A 17,563-nucleotide genomic window follows, 5' to 3' on the forward strand; every position below is an offset into this window, starting at 1 on the left:
GACAAAGAGATTGTGGTCTCCTAGAGTACACAAACCTTTACAAAATCTTTTCTTACTCTTTGCTCCTATGAATCTCTGTGGTCAGTAATTCTGAGAAATTCCTTTGTTACCATTAAGATGGCCAATCCTTTCAGTTCTCTGAAGTACACTTGTCTAAAGCTAAACCCGTAAGTATAGACTATGTTAGAGGGAGGACTGCCATTTGTCTGGAAAATAGGAATTAAACCTGTGTTATCCTCATTGCGTTCTGTTAGGGTTTCTAGAAAAGATAGAAACTGCAAACAATTCAGCTTGATTTCCATATCTGTGTGGACATACAACAGGTCAGGTGCTTGGTAATTCCTTATTTTGTAGCTCAACCGTGCATACGAGAGAAACTGACTTCTTACCAAGAGACACAAATGCATGATGTATCTAACTTCAAAACTGCTCACTCAGAATTAATTTGCTGTTTGCTAAGAAATGTGCAGATGCATATGGAGTTCTTTGTCTTTTTTTTTTCCTTTCAGTGCCATGAGCACTAGGTTAATTGAGGTGCTGGGTACTATCATTTAAATGTTAAAATTGCATTGTGGTTATCTTCTTCAACAAAGATATGTGCCTTGATGTAATAAACTTGGCATGATATTTAATTGTTTGTAATAAGTGTGGTAAAATCACGGTCATTCATATTTTACAAAATCACAGAATCATCTAGGTTGGAAGAGGACTCCAGTATCACCTATTCCAACCTCTGACCTAACACTAACAAGTCCTCCACTAAACCATATCACTAAGCTCTACATCTAAACGTCATTTAAAGATTTGTTACAGAAAATGTCCAGTGCCAATCCATTAAAAAAAAAAAAAAGTAATAAAAAGGTGTGCTTGTATATATATGTAATTAATAGTGGAATTTTAATTTGCAAGTGTAATTATGCAAATACCCAAAATATATTTGAAGGCTTTAAACTTATGCTGGCTTCGTATTTTTATAGCAAACTTTAATCTGAAAATAGACACAGCTCACAGCCTGTTAATAAAAATATATCAGTAATATCAGTATTAATTTATCTTCAATCCATCCATGATTCTTTTTAATTTTATTGTCCACTTCCCATCCCACAGTTAGAAAGACATAGTCTAGAAATGAAAAATTGAAAACAAGTGGTCTGGAAATTAAAAGTTGTGCTTAGATTGATCATAGCAACTATTAAAGAAGTTTCCTATTATTGTTTTTAAGACGTTCATGAAAATTTTAACTTCCATGTTTAAGGTTTCCATGATTTGTCTACTGTAGCATGCAGTAGGCAAGCAAGCATATTGTCCTTATCATTCTGCTTTCTCCTGAATAGGCAGAAGGCACGGTACAAAAACATACCTGGTACAAAAGGCTTGACAAGCAGAGATAAAACAAGGCACTTACAAAGTTATAAGTTGAGAAAAGTGGTATTGCAGTAAACTGACTGCTCCACCTGATCCTCCTGTGCACATCGGATTACTTGCAAACTAGCTGGATGCAGACGTTCTGTGTCTGAAGAAACAGATTGTTCTACCATTCTCTGAATTTGTATTGACCATGTCTTTCATCTTCATTTTATGACGAGATCAGTTGACTGGACTTAAAAAGGTCTAGGAGCTAATGATTTACCTTGAAGGCTTTCCATCATAGCTGTTTTTTTCCTGGTGGCTACAGCCTGTTGCCTTTTTTTTTTTTTTTTTTACTGCTTATAGTGAATTGAGCGTCCCGCCCTAGAAGTGAAGAATGGGAGATAGTTAGAGAAAGAATGAAGTGATAAACTGTTCCCTCCTTGTCACATTCATCCTGGTTTCCTAATAAGGGACTTTTTAAAATTGAGCCTTGCGCTACTGTGCATCAGGAAGAGATCTAAGCAACCAAGAGGTGACATACATAGAAGTTTGCTGTGGTAAGTGGAAAGTTTAAATTCGTGATTTAAACTTTCTGGCTCAGCTCTGGCCAGCAGCCAGAACCTTTTGGAGCCGGCCGGAGCTAGCTCTGCTCTGACATGAGGCAGCTGCTGGGCTCTGCTCACCCCTGCAGCCAAACCTTTACCATGTGTACCCAGTACACAAAGCTTGGCTGGAATGCTACAGTACAGTTCCAACAATTCATAGAATCACAGAATGGTTTGGATTGGAAGGGCCCTTAAAACCACCTGGTTCCACCCCTTCTGCCATGGGCAGGGACACCTCCCACCAGACCAGGTTGCTCAAAGTCCCATCCAGCCTGGCCTTGGGCACTGCCAGGGATGGGGCACCCACAGCTCCTCTGGGCAGCCTGTGCCACTGCCTCACCACCCTCATAGTGGGTGAAATTTGTTTAATGCACTTCTTCACAGATTTAGTCTTAATTTCTGACTCTGGGATTAAAGCTACAGCTGCCTAGAGGAGCCTGCTAAAAATTGATCAAGGGAACTGTCATCATCTTTCTTTTTCTCTTATGAAGTATGTATTTCTGTATGGACACCATTGGCACACAGAGATGAGGTAGGAATGGAGCACAGATGTGTTAAAACTTCAATTAAAAGCAAATTTCAAGCCTTAGGAGAGGTGATACTTTGGGATAGGGTGCGTGTGTTTTTCTTTCTTTGTTTTTCATGAAAAGCAGATAAAAACACTCATATCCTTATGGACAGTACTTAATAAGTTTATCTTTTTATTTGACGTGAGGGTATGGAACTGGATTTAAGTTTTTTTTTGACCCATACAAGTGACTGGAAATTTTGGTACAGTTGCCAGAGACAACATCTGATTTTTTCACTGGTCTCTATTGCAAATTATATTTCCATCAGAGTACTTTTCATGACGAATTGTTCATGAAAATGATTTCAGGAGGTAGAGCACCTGCTGAAGTCCTGCATTGCATATTAATGTAAAGGCGACAGGTCTTGCAATTCTTGTGTGATGTTCAACTCTGGCAACATGCAAACTGCTTTTTGTTAATGAATTGTGCTAAGTAATGCTTTACTCTTTTATGTATGTAATTATTAATATGTAAATTACCAATGCAGGTTGGCAGTTTGGCAGAGCAAGACCTTTTTATAGTTTGTCTTGTTTAGACTGAAGAAAATCAGAGGCAGTTATGGAAAAAAAAGGAAAATGGCTGAAATATATAGTTGCAATAGTTGTAAGCTGTGAGTAGGCATGAAACATTAGTTAAAATACATTAAATGTTTACTTAGTCAAATAGTGACTTCAGTCATGCAACAGAATGGTTCCCTGCTAGTTCAATAAATCTAATGAGGCAAAGCAGTACCTTTCCTGATGTTACTGGTTTACAGCCATTCAAAGGATACTACAGTGAGCAAATGGCTACTTCATTTCTTGATGCCAAGGACATTTAGCATAGCTAATGAGGGACCAAGACAAAAAAAGCTGTAAATTATTTTTGACGATTGGAGCGCCTGGATTAGTGAAAAACTAAGAGTTAAATCTCGGTGTCTGTTGCAGGAAATCTGTGCTTTTGGGTCTGTTCTTGTTTTAAATATTTATTGCCATATGAAATCAGGCTATGTCTAGCAAAAACATTGGAAGACTTGCAGAGAAGCAGGATCCAGAAAGATTAAAAATTTGGGCAAGTGCTTGGGTTATTGAAAGACCAAAGCAAATTTTGTCTGTAGACTTTCAGACTTTGGAAAGAGTTCAGTTACTTTTTGTTTGTGATTGCTATTTTCTGTCTCTTAATGAAATAAAATAGAAATCCATGTGTTCATATGAGATGTTAATTTGCATGTAATTATGAGAAATAATGATTCAGAACACTTCGAATCAAAAACAGTGATAGGATTCAAGTTTCCATAAAAATATCATCTTTAAGTGGTAGTTTTAATTCCAGGTTCTTTGCATTTCAATATGAAATATAAGACTTTACATCAGAGATTTTACATTACTTTACAAGCTATGTAATAAGTTGTAATAAAAACTTCCCATTAAAAAAAAAAAAAAAAAAGAAAGAAAAAAAAGAAAAAATAAAGATAACCAGCTGATGCATTGCCTGAGTACATATTTTCTCAGCCATTTGCCTCATTTTATGTACAGCTTAATATGTATTTTCTCTCTACTTTGTCTATAAATATATATTTTCATATCCATAAGAATATACTCATGTTCTTAGTAAATGAAGGCATGCTTTCAATAAATTGAATGTCCAGCTGGCTGAAGATTTAAACAGAAAAAGGATACAAGAAGATATTTGGTAGATAAACATGTTCTTGTTTAGTCTTTTTTGATACTGATTGTTTAGAACTCTGAGTGCTTGCTTATGCTAGCTTTGGGCTGTTCTTCAAAAAGTCAATCAGCACAGTCTAGATGGTGGCTTTGATCTTTGTTTTTATATTTGTTTTAAGAGACTAAAAGACACGAAATTTGTGATTACATGGTTTGTGAGATCATCCCCCCCTCCACACATTATCCACAGATGGTTTAAGGGGACTAAAGAAAGGCTGCCCGCCTGAGGTTTTGACATCTTCATTATAGTCCCAGCAGGCTACTTTATAAACATCAGCATTTTTGCAGTTGTTCTTGCAGGTGCTTAAAGGAGATTGTGGCCTTTCACCTAGCATAATCAGCTTCCTTTTATTTCACAACATTTACTATTCCTTTGCATAGCCTTATTGTTTTTACACAGTGCTCTTAAAGGAAAACTTAACGAATTATTCCAACACCTGCTTGCCACAAGGCAAACACTGATCTTCATGTTAGTCCTATGAGAGCTTACCACAGCCTCCCTAAGGCACATTTATCATGCAACTAGACGTCATCAGTCTCTGAAGGAATGTGATAGTGACTTGCTTACTTTCACATCGTGTGTCATCTGCACTGTGCAAAATTTACATTTCTAAACTTTGTATTTTATAGTTCAGTAAATAATAAAACCAAATTTTACAGACTTTTGGCAGAATATTTCTTAGGTCCAAATCCTTACATTTTAAATCACCTAAATTATGCTTGCTGCATTTGTCTGTTGCTTTTATGCATATCATTTTCCCATGTTTCTAGTTATGCTTCTCTATGCTTTGGATAAGTGGATAAGTATGATAATCAAAGTTTGTTTGTAATTTAAAATATTTATCAGCATGAAGAGTGATGCAATCCATTTTTTCCAGATGTGCCAACCTATGCAAAATAATTCTGTTGATCAGTGAGGATTCCTGATTATGTTCAGTGAAGGAAGATAAATGAGAAAATGCTGATTCTTGGATCACTTCTGATTCAGAGATAATAAAAGACTTTTGAAACTTTTTTGTCTGTATAGCGACTGATTCATAGGCAGCCCTGTAATAAAACAGCAAGACCTTACCATCTCATGGGTGGGTTTTTTTTAGCTGTATAGATGAAATATGCTTATGTGGTTTCAAATGAATAGGCAATTGTCTCCACTAGAACTTGCAATGACTTGAACCTCTCTGTAGAGTCTCAGTAGGGAAGACAAATTTTGAAACGTAAATAATCAAGCAGGAGATCGGGTTTGATTTCACAAGCCAGTATTGTGGTCTCTGTGTTTGTAAGTAGTGTATTTGTTAAATGGTAAAATTAAATGCTTGGTTAGTTTGTTTTGTTGTATTAGAGAGCATGAACAGAACAACTGAGGCAGGTTTTGCTCTGTTTCTGCGTATGAGACAATTATAGCAATTTGTAAGAAATGTCAAGCTTGAAAGTGTTTGCTTACTTGTTAATAGCAGGTGATGCTCGTAAGTTATGCATCGTAGAAAAGGTGGATAACACTGTTGCACACTGTATTGGGGGGTGGGGTGAGAGAGTGGTTGTGGTGTTTGGCTGCCTAGCACAGTAGAACCACCACACACACACACAGATTTAAGGTTGCACGATAAAGTGGGCTTCTTTATCTAGCTGTCTCTGAGCATACATATTTTAACACATAAACATGCTTTTCCATGAGAGTCATCAGGGGTTACAGGTGATTTCAAGGAACTCAGAAATGTGCTGTATGAGAATAACGCCAGAGGGATCATTCTGTTCAGAGAAAATTTAAGAGCAGGAGGTCTAGAATTTAATCCCTAACTAGAAAGTAGAAAATAAAACATTAGATACTGCAGACTGTAGGTCAACTTTTGTACAGCAAGAACAAGAAAGGTGGATGGCTTGAGAACTTCATTTTTAGCGACAGACTTGTCTAATCAAGAAGTCAACAAAGTGACAAAAACAGGAAAAATAGAACAAATGGAATGTACTTAAAATAACATGATTTTGAGAACAGCAACAACAACAACCAAAAAAAAAAAAACACAAAACACAAAAATGTGAAAGAAATTATTTAATTGCCAGTGCTAGAATAATATACAAGAATTAGATTTGTTTATTTATCTGCTTAATAACAAACTAACTAGAGAAAAAAAACTAACTGAGAGAAGGAATGTTTAGCAAATTTGTTTCTCTGATGAATGAACAGGGCTATAGCCCTGGTAATGGAAGTGCTCAGCATTGCTTTTTTTCAAAGTTCAGCTTTGAATTTTAACTGAATTACTCTGGCCAAGCCCCCAGATAGTTGATCCCCAGTGTCTCAAAAGCTACAAATGAACATGATCAGAGATCTAGAAATCTTTATCTGCTAGGTACAAGTGAATGAATTGCAGCTGCTTAGTCCAAGAAGTTTAGAAAAACTCTGAATATTTAGAAACATAGATATTTGACCATAAAAAAGTCTGCTACACAGAGAAAGGTGTCCATTTCAGATTTGGGCAATGTATTTTAAGATATGTAACAGATATAAACTGAAAGAAAGAACTTCAGACAACACTTCAGGAGAAAAAAAAATATATATATAAAAGTAATGGAATCATACAGGAATGGGCTACATGTGTCCATGAGTTTTTAGAGTTTTTCCTACCAGAATTCTAGAAATATCATTGTCAGGACTATCTAGAGATACAGCTTTTCCTGTCATAGTGCTGAGAAATGAAGCATGTGAAATGCTGAGGTCTCTTTTAGTGTAATGTGAATAAGTAAGTGGCCTAAACCAGAATGTTTTCTAACTAGAAAAACTTTTTTTTTTCCCTTGAAACAAAATTGTTTCCATCTTTGTGAAGCCATAGGAATAATAATAATAATAATAATAAACGAAAAAAAATCAAAAATTCAAAAAATTCAAAAGTTCAAATTGTAGTATACCAATATTGGATGTGTAATTCCCCAAACTCAGTCATATCATTTGAACCCAGGACAGTGTAGCAAACTAAGTGAGTTGATTCTTGTGAATTGTTTGTTCATTGTTTGATTTGTTGGTTATTTTTTAAAATGACTTCAAGCTTTGGAAGTCAAGATTAGAGTCTTGGTTAAGTTATGAAAACAGGTTTCAAAAGTGATTTGAGAGGAAGTGTGGTCATGACAAGTTGCAAATTTTATTTTTATTTTTATTTTTTATTCATCTTGCTTTATTAAATGTTTCATTTTCTTGCTTGAATTCATGTCTGTGTGCAATAATATCACAACATAATTCAGTTTTAAATTTAAGTAGTTTCATGTTACTGCTGTCCTTGTATTTTATGTAACAACTCCCTCTTTGCTAAGAAGGTTGTTGAATTAAAAACATTAACAACAGAGAAATGACACACCTCCACATTGCAAAAAGTAAAGAATATCTGTAGAAATCCTGAACTTGAGTTGTTTGTCCTGTACCCATACCATGAGTGACAAAAGAAAATATGCCATTCAATATGCAGAATTCAAGAATGGCTGACCCTTTGTGTAAATAGGACCTCTTTATTCAGGCCTCCAGAAATGTAAATACACTTAACCATGAGCAGAAAATAGATTTGCTATTCTGAAGTTTGAAGTGGCCCTTAGCATATCGCTCACATTGTTGAATTTTAGTTATTAGCTATAAAATTTAAGCTTTGTAGCATGATTAACACAAAAGGTGCCATCTACTGCAAGGCATAAAACTAATTCCTAGTTGCTGCCATGATAGAATAAGGGATGATAGAATAAGAGATTGATCAGTGAGATTCTTGAAGACAAGTACTGTGGGAAGAATTATTTTTTCATGCATATACGTGTTTGTACATGCACACACACACAAATTTATCATGAAAGGATGCTTATATTTTCTGAAGCAAAGGATTGTTTGGAAGTATTTATTTTCTCTTAAAAAAAAAAGCTCAATATGAATTTGAAATGGCTGTATAACTGGCATAATTCAGCAGTAGTCTCAGTTTTAAGAGAATATAATTCTTGCCTTTAAGAATATAATTACATTTTCAGTCAAAATAAAACTGAGTGCATGTGTAGAGTTTAGAAACAAACAATTTTGTTTTAAAATCTTTATTATGAAAGCTTTGTTAGCAGTTTCCTGGTTGAAATTGTAGCAATATTTTCAATTAAAACAGGATTCAAATCTTACTGTTTCGTGCTTCAATGACATTTGACAGGAAATCCAAAGTTCCAACATGCTAGATCTTCAGAAGTGTAATGTATTTTCCTGTTAAATTTATTTTTAGTAAACTATTTTCTCTATTAGAAGAAAAAAAATTCTTCTGTAGAAGTTCACAGTGAACTCACTTGTGGATTTGTGGAGGTCTGGCATAAAATCTCATGCATATCCGTATTTCATGTATTTCAGGTAATCACAAAACAAGCTATAACCACATTAATAAGCCAGTAGCCATTACTTTGCATGTGCAGAACCTTTTAGAAAGGTCTTTGGAGAAAGGTGTTGCTAAGGCCTTCCCTTCTGCCCACTGCCAGGACCACAGCTGCAGAGATGTCTCAGATGGTTTCCAGGAGGCTGGCCCTGGAACAGTGCTCTCCTGCTTTTGCAGGATGCTCTTTTCTAAGCCAATTTAAAATGTGGCTACAACCTTTTCTGCTGAGAGTTCGAGACATCATCCTCTTTTGCTTCTTAGTCTCTTATACCAGGTAGCCTATAATTCCCTGGAAATGGGAGTAATAACTCTCTTCATGGCAGACTAGCTGAGATTTACTCAGACCCTGCTGTTTGAACAGCTACTGAGGCCTCCCACAGTGTGAAAAGTGCATCTCTGCTTGCACAGTGTGTGACTGCCATTTGTGTTTCCATCCATGTTTTATCCTCTTCTTCCTTCACTTATGGCCTCTGTTGCTTTACAGACTTGGGAGAAGATGGCAAGAATAGTTAAAAGAAGGGAATTTCAGGCAAGGTAAGTTGTATTTATTAACTCAGAGGAATGCTGCGTTTCTTAAAAGAAGAGCATTAGTTACTGCTTTCACAAGGGATGGCCTAGCAATTGCACCAGCGTCCTATGCCAGGCAATAAGACCTTCAGAAAGGATAGTTTCTGAGACAAATTGGGAGGTGTAGGAAGACACTAGCTCAGTATTTGTAAATCGTTGTACTCAGACTAGTTGTTCACTGGGGAAAATACTGAGTAGAACCGAAAGACAAGGATTAGATTGCCTTCTGCTTCCAAGACTGCAAGTAATAATGTCATTAAATGGACTTGTGAGGAAAAGTTGATGTTAAGTTACATAACAAGGTTCAGGTAAAGCTTTCCACAAGAAGTTTATAGAAAAGAATATGCTAAGCAGATGCTGTTAGTATGAAGTATTAGTTGTGGTGGTGATGGGTGAAGATTCGTGAAGAATGACTGAGAGAAATGAAGCAGAAACAAAGCTTATTTTTATATTGATGACTACAAATATTTAATGATTGTTATTCCATTCCTTCCCCAAAATGTTTTCAAAAAACTAAAGCAAGCTATGGTTCTCAGTTTCTTCTAGATGATGATGATGATTTGATGAGGAGAGCCAAAACTTTTAAGATTTTGACTTTAAATCAAAGATCAAGAAACTTCCTGGAAATGAAGAAAAAGGAGGAGGAAAACTAAGAGATATTAAGAGACACAAAATGCAACAGGGAAAGATATATTGAATTTTCTGTGCAAGCATAAATTCCTCCTAATTAATGTAAATGTATTAGAAAACGCACTAAGCAACAGTATTTGTATAATAAATACTGCTATTCTTAAGCATTTTTGTTAATAACAGAAGTAAAACAAAATTCTGTGGTAACAGAGTAGAAGAAATGAAGCTACAGAAATAATAAATTTCCCTTTTAATTAGTTATACATGTATTGGTGTGGAGTAAAGAAGAGAGCATTGCAAGTTGGATTTTTTTTTCCCATAACTTTATCATTTCTGTTTATAACTGAAGGCATATGTCCTTTACGCACCGGCTTCCTCTTTTGTGTGTTCTGTGTTACTATGTTGCTGTTTTTAAAATGAAGGTATGTTTATCTGGAAATGCTTGAAAAGTAACAGTACATTTGAATAAAATTGAGTAGTATATTCCAGGGGAATTTTCTTCAACAGTACAAAGAGACTGTTTCCAGCAAAAAAAAGTTGAGAAATGAGATTGAACTATCATGTCAGTTGATGTCTGTGCAGAGTGAATCTGCTTATTCTGTGTAAATGACTGCAGAGGTAAGGTTTTCCAAGTTAGGACAGCATGATAGAATCAAACTCTTTTCAGCTGATGGGGTAATATAAAAACAAAAGCCTACCTCATTCAGATTAGTTTTAAAAGATAAAGCTTGAAGTGCACAATTGTAGAGCAGATTCTCACTGTCTAATTCCGTGGTGAAATCACAAGACTAGCATGTTGGGACTTCCCAATTATCTTTCCACATGCACCTTGTCATGGCCAGCCTAGGTGGCAGTTCCATGAGCAACTCTGCCTTTGGAGCCAGCTGGGGAAGTGTCCTGAGAAGGGACTGTGCAGATAAGATGCTTCATCTTCTGGCATGCTGTGGTACAGAGTTTCCTGTTACACATTTACCATACATGCTCAGTGCATACTGTTAACAAGATTTAGAGATTTCAGTACCTACAAAGTGCCTACACTTTATTTTATGTAATAAATTTATCTAGCAATAGCTCTGATTTGGTAAAGTGTTTATATTTAATTAGTATTAATTAATATAAACTAGATTATTTTTAAAATGTACATTATAATTGAAGTAGATGGGAAAGTATGTAACAGTGAAATCTTGTGACATTCTCTTGACAGAGCAGTGAACTTTTTCATGATTTGCTGAATCATTGTATTTTCAGTTCTGTCCTGACACAGCAATATTCTGAGGCTGATTATCATTACAGCTACTGCTGGTAAGCACAGACTTGGAACTTGTGGTTCTGTGGCATAGATGACTGCGGGAGTGATATGAAGGACCTGTTCCCTTTTTGTTGCTCATTTCTAGTAATTATGGCTCAAAAAAAATTCTGTTCTTTCCGACAGGAAAAAAGACAGATGTACCCTTCATTCCTTTTCATTCCTTTTTAGTGATATCTAAAAAGAAATTCAGTACTCTGCAGTAAAGTGACTGTGGACTGTTACTGTTTTGTCAAGTTCTAGTAATTCTTTGGCTTGACCCTTTCAAATATTCATAATAAGTGTTTTTGTTTGTTTGTTTGGTAGTTATTATTTTGCATATACATGTATGTTGATGTTTTATTTTTTAAATATCAGGAAAGCATATAAGTTTTTGGTCGTATTCCTGTTTCAGCTTTTTGCATTTTACAAGGTGAAGGTGAAACTTTAGTAAGGTAGAACACACTTTGATTTAGAAGATATCTAGGTTCTACAAAATGCATAGTGTCTGTTTATTGAAAGATGGAGTGTAAGCCTTCATTTTGCTTCCAGCTGTCTTATGATGAGACTGTCTTCAAAACAGTGATTTGCTGGCTGAGCTGACAGGAGACATAAACATGCATAATTATTAATGAATAATTAATAGAGATAAATGCACACATAATTATCTGTAATCTGTTCTTTGAACATGGATCCTGCTTATAACTGAAAATAACCACCCACCTTCCCTAGAGTGTCATAATCAGTTATTTATGGTGCTAGTAGAGAAGGACATACAGTGCCTTGGGTTATAGTAACACTTATAGTGGGTGGCTGTGATATAATATTTATTAGTACCTTGTGATTTTCACTGTGACAGAGAGGAAATTCAAATGGGTCTCTTAATACTTTCTGGATTACCCAATATTCCAGAGGTAGTGGGGATGGAGAGGTGTCATAAAATATGATTATTCCTATCCAGGTTACTCTACAAGCTGTATCATATAGCTCTGTTGTTAACATTTTATCAGCTACTGTGGCCTTAAAACTAAAAATTCACATCAAAGCACTGGTTGCATATACTATCTCCTGTGAATTTTTATTTAACTTTTTTTGTTGCTATTGGCTTGATGGCTTATGTTTATACCAAAGTGTTACTGCTATAGGTGTCAAACAGCACACTGCAGTTGGCCCTTTCTAACACAAGAGAGTATGCTGGCTTCTTCTTCAGAAGAAGCGTTTCCATGAAGCAAGTGGGTCCCTTCCAACTCAAGATATTCTATGATTCTATGATTCTAAGTCAGTAAATGTCCATATCAGAACTTTGCCCTCTTGCTAATTGTGCATACAGACTTATCCATCCAGACCAGTTTACGTAGCAATTTTCAAAGATTTCTGCTGGTTTCTTTTAGTTACAGATTTTATTTTCATTGTAGCTGATTATTCTAATCATAAAAACTTCCTATTGCTTTTTCTCCATACACATATTCAGTCTGAAACATAATGCTTTTTCCATATTAATGCATTAATTTCTATATTAATGCATAAATGTCTCGAACAGCTGAATATATAAATAAAAAAAAAAAACATTTTTTTTTTTTCTCCCTAAGAATGACTTTGGAAATGAAAAAGTGACTAATACTCAGATTCAAGATTGCCAGCTAAAGAAAGCTCAATTATCTCTACCTCTCTGACAGAAGCCATTTTAAACTGATCAGTGTGAATGCCGACATCCAAATGTACTCATTTAAAACATCTACTTGTTCATCCTAAAACTATATTTAAACTTTTTGTTTTGTGTATTATACTAGTAGTTCTAGTGATCTTACAGATTTTTGTTTGTTTGTTTATTTACTTTTTTGCTCCTCAGCTGTATGTGTATTAAATATCTGGAATTGTCAGACAAAATTTTCCGATTAAATTCAATGCAAAGACTAAGCAAGTAGGATCACAATTTAGTGTTTTTATCTCTAAAACAAAGAAACTTTCTCCTCTGTAAATATGTAAGTATAATGATTCATATGGGAATGACATCCATTATCTTAGTCAACATTTCACATATGACAGAAGAACAAAATTATTATCAAGGCTAATTGCTTTTTATTTAAAGAGATACACCTAAATATTTATATCAGTACTTACCTCCTGATTCTCTGCTGTTGTTTTATAAATGTATGTAGTTATGAAAACAACAAATAAAGCTGTTTTCTAGAATATATACAATCATAAGTGCGTAATTCCCAGTATACTATAAGGTCTTTTAATTTTGTTTTATTGTTGTCAAATACCACATATGTTTTGAAATCCAATAGCAGAAATGTCAAATTCTAAAGCAACTTTGCAAATTCATGGTTTCACTTTTGGTTTGTTTTACTGGGGTACCCTAATATTTCTTTTAACTAAATGAAGAATCTATTTATCAAAATACATACACTAGCTGAAGGATACCTTACATAAATACTAATGGCATCTGAGAGGGCTTTTTTTTTTTGCCTATGTTATTGTTGCTTTGTTTAAATTAGTCAGAGCTATTTAAATTATTTTGAACTGGTAGTAGCATAAAATAGGCCATAACTTGAACGAGTGTGTGCTATGGCAAAATCACAGCCTTTGAAGACTGTGACACATTTTTTCAGCATATACATCCATCTGGAAAACTGGGGTCAATCCTTTATGAATTATAAATGAAAGCAGCTTTAAGTTTGTACAAGATCTACAGCTGTACTGAACGGAAGTTAAATCACTCTCACTGATCTGAAGGAGCCTTGCAGATGGTTTATGCCATCCTGCTATAAACAAAATCTTGTTTTTCATCCAGGAGGAAAAAAGTCAAGCTGTTTTCTTTGTAAACAGATGGAATCAGTTCAGTAAGGTTGGAAGCAACCAACCGCTTAGTTCCACCTCTGCAACAGAAGATTGGAAAAGAAAAAAATTGTAATCTAGGCTTCTCAACAAATAGGCATGTACTTAAACTTTTTCTTTAAAACAAATCTGCTAAATTTAGGTGTAAATGTAAGGAGAAAATAGTTTCTAATGTTCAATATTCAAAATCTTCTGTGCCTGCCATAGCTGTCGATAATATGTCTTAGAACCTTTTAAGCTTATGTACAGGTCACACACAATTAATTATAACAGTGCAAAATGAATCCTGAGTAAAGGATATTAAACTTTTGAAATGTGCTTCTTTGAAACTGTACCTGAAGCAGGTGCTGCTTGTAAAGCTATGTGTAGTATCACAGGTGAATGATCAGTTGTGGGACTGAAATTTACCAATTTCAGCATTAGTTTAGGCAGCCAGGCCTTTTGTAAATTCTACTTTCCAATGTTTTGGGGTACTTTGTGCCGCTTAAAAATCAGAACCATCTGTCATTTAGTTCCTTTGTCTGTGATCTCTGTAAATTGTTAGTGGTTTCTTTCTTAATGATGAAGATGAAAACCAAAAAAATCCTCTTTCATATAGTCATGCAAATGCTTATTCTGGTCATAGACAGTGATAGGAGAAAGCCACAAAAACACCTACAAAGCCAACACCTACAAGCTATTGTCTGTTGCCTTAGTGCACTGTTGATCACTTATAGTAAACAGTTACTTTGATCTCTCTGACAAATAGAAGATTATCCAAAATTCCTGCCAAATTGGACTTATTTTTTTCTTCTCTACTTTATCTCACATCTCATAGAGTTGCAGGCTATTTTAGTTTGGAAGTGACCTCTAGCAGTCATCTTGTCCAACCTGCTGTTCAAGCAGTGCCGGCCACAGCAGGCTGCCCAGGACCATGCCCAGTCAGCTTTTGAAGATCTCCAAGGAAGGAGACCCCACAATCTCTCAGGACAACCTGTGCCAGTGCTCTGTCACCTGTACAGCAGAGGGGGAATATTACTTTTGGTCTGCACCAGCCTTGTCCCTAAGTTTGACTGTTTTGCTCTGAAAATTAGTGTGTCATTCAAAAATATATAACTTGCTTCATTTACAGTGACAGTCAGTAGATAGAGAACACGTGATGCTGAACAGAAAGTAAAGAAGCAACAGCATGTAGGTATTATGTCAGTGTCACAAGGGAGCAGATAATGCAGGAAACTGGGAGGACAGTGTACAAAGAATTTTCCATGCAGATTTTTTTCTGTATACCTGGGCAGCTGGTTTGCGGACCCTTCCAAAAAATTGGCTAGGTCCATGCAAAATGGAACCTCAAAACAGTAATCAATACACAGGTTGTCCGTGTTTTCTAAAATGTGTATGAAGGTTTGAAAGCTTGCAGTAAAATAGCCATCTTGATGGGGTTATTTATGGTTTTAAGCACAGCTTCAGATGTAGCTGAGGGAAGGAGATAAGGTGGTGTGAATTTTATATCCACCCTGAAGCTGAGTGCAAACCTTTGCAGAGAAAATTTTGTAGAAAATAGAGGGAGAACAGCGGCATAAATTTTAAAGCCCTTTTAAAATCAACTGGATAATCCATTATGTTTGTATGGGTACTGAGCCAGGACATGGCCTTTCTGTTTCAGAATAATTGGCTCTATTTTTCCGTAGTGTTTTGAGAGATATATAAATACATTTTTGGAAGTGAATGCAGCTGAGGGGAACCTTCATCTTCTCTACTCAAACTATAGCAGGAACTTGGCAGCGCATGCTCCAGATGCTGTGCATCAGTATCACTTGTAACATCAAGGAATAAGTGAACCCTTGATGCCCATCACTTCTATTTTCTGACAGTGTCTGTTCTTTTTTTTTTTTTTTATGCATGTGTAGCACTTGATTTTATTTTGTTTTACAATTGTTATGGCTGCTCTGCAATGTACTGTAGCTGGCTAGTAATCAATCATATACATGTAATCTTCTGTTTTCTTTCCAGCAGCAGTTCAGCAGGTTTTTTTTTTGTTGTTGTTGTTTTGATTTTTTTTTTTTTAACTATTTCCTTTCAACTACGTGTGCAGTTTCTGTTAGCAAAAATAAATCAAAGTAGGCCTCAACACTTCCAACTTCAAAGGCAAGAACTATATTTATTAGACTGGCTTTCTGATCTCTGTCTATGAACCCCTGGAAATGTGTTTGATATGCAAGCTAATAGGGTAGTGTTGATTGCCGAGTTCAAAGCTCATGTTTATGATTGCCAAGGGTTGGCTCATATATTTTGTCTTTCCAGCTGAAGGAAGAGTGTATATTTAGTTGTAGTTTGTACCACTGGAAGATCATCTGAGTTGCTTCTCGAACAGATCTGTTTTTATCTTGTCATTGGCTTCTCATTGTGCTGAGCTGAGACAAGTATCAACAGCCAGTGCTTATCAGTTGTGATCAGATAGAATAGGCTGGCTTCAAAACGGAGTTTGTGGCAGTAAGAGGAAGAGTTGTGGGCGTGGTAGAGGCTAGAGATGGACATAATAGGAAAGAAGTGATGAAGATGGCTTTGTGAAATATAGTCGTAACATTTTTGGTGAGCACAAGCTGAAAGGCCCTTTTGTATCCAGTCTCACCTGCTATTCTGTGATTCAAGGATCATTGTTCCATTGAGATTACATGGACATTTTTGAGAACTGAAGATAGATGCTATGATACATCTGAGGCTAAGACCATTGATGACAGAATGATTCCATCTGAAGAAAATTCCTATTGCATCATTTTGAAATATTACATGATGCAGGGCAAAGTCAAGTGCTTTAGGCCAGTGTCATCTCCTTCCTTCTCTACCCATGGAAAAGAATAAATTAATTTTTGTTTGGGATACAGCAGATAAAATATCTTAAAATCCATGTTGTATCAAATTCTGTGCAGGAGTAGAGAAAAATGATGCATTTTGAAAATGAAGAGAGGAAATAATATCTATCCAAACATCATATGTTAGAATACAAAAGCACTGAGAACTGCCTTTAAATACTGTTAGAAGTCTTCAACTCTTCAGAGTCTGTCCCTGTGGTCTTGCTGTAACACCAATTCAAGGCACAATACAGGAACTTCTATATTTCCATCACATCAATATGTGTGCTCCTACAGTCCATTTCCATAGTACCAAACCTGTAAGTGGAAAAAATTATGTCTTTGCTGGGAATGTTTGCTTGGACTTGTACAAAACAGAAATCAGAAGTATATAATTTGGTCTCTGAAAGACATCTTGTTAACTGTCATATTCAAAGCCAGATCAGTTTAGATTGGCTTGTTAAGTGAATTGTCCAGTCAAGTTTTAATATCTCCAGGGATGGACATATCATGAATATATGGTTGCTCAGAGCGGTTGACTCTTTTTCCAGTTGTTGTTATCTGAGTTGAAAATGATGATTACCAAATATACATATAGCCAGTGGAAGCTGCTATTGTGACTGTCCCAAATTAAAATACTAATTTGTCACATTCCATAGCAGGGCTAGTAGTGTAGAAGTATACAGTTGTATTAGCAGAGATTAAGACAGCTAGCAGGCAAGAATCCGTGAAGACTTCAAGTATTTTAACGTAGTTTCCACAATTTGGAAAGGGTTTTCAGTTATCTGAAAGGTTAGTGACTGCAGCATAAG

The 17,563-nt window shown here is 35.6% G+C and overlaps 1 long non-coding RNA gene across 2 annotated transcripts; it reads left to right on the forward strand.

The window, feature by feature from the left end:
• Positions 1-1,955: 1,955 nt before the first annotated feature.
• LOC139998801 (uncharacterized) lies at positions 1,956-13,279 on the forward strand. 2 transcript variants are annotated; one of them, XR_011803750.1, is made up of 4 exons: positions 1,956-2,487; positions 9,085-9,134; positions 9,704-11,099; positions 12,672-13,279. It is a non-coding gene; the product is annotated as an uncharacterized lncRNA (long non-coding RNA). The 2 variants fall into 2 exon arrangements; XR_011803749.1 differs by lacking the exon at positions 12,672-13,279 and having other exon boundaries at positions 9,704-11,117.
• Positions 13,280-17,563: the final 4,284 nt, after the last annotated feature.

Source organism: Anas platyrhynchos, chromosome 16 (genome assembly GCF_047663525.1).
Source record: "Anas platyrhynchos isolate ZD024472 breed Pekin duck chromosome 16, IASCAAS_PekinDuck_T2T, whole genome shotgun sequence".
Classification (NCBI taxonomy): domain Eukaryota; kingdom Metazoa; phylum Chordata; class Aves; order Anseriformes; family Anatidae; genus Anas; species Anas platyrhynchos.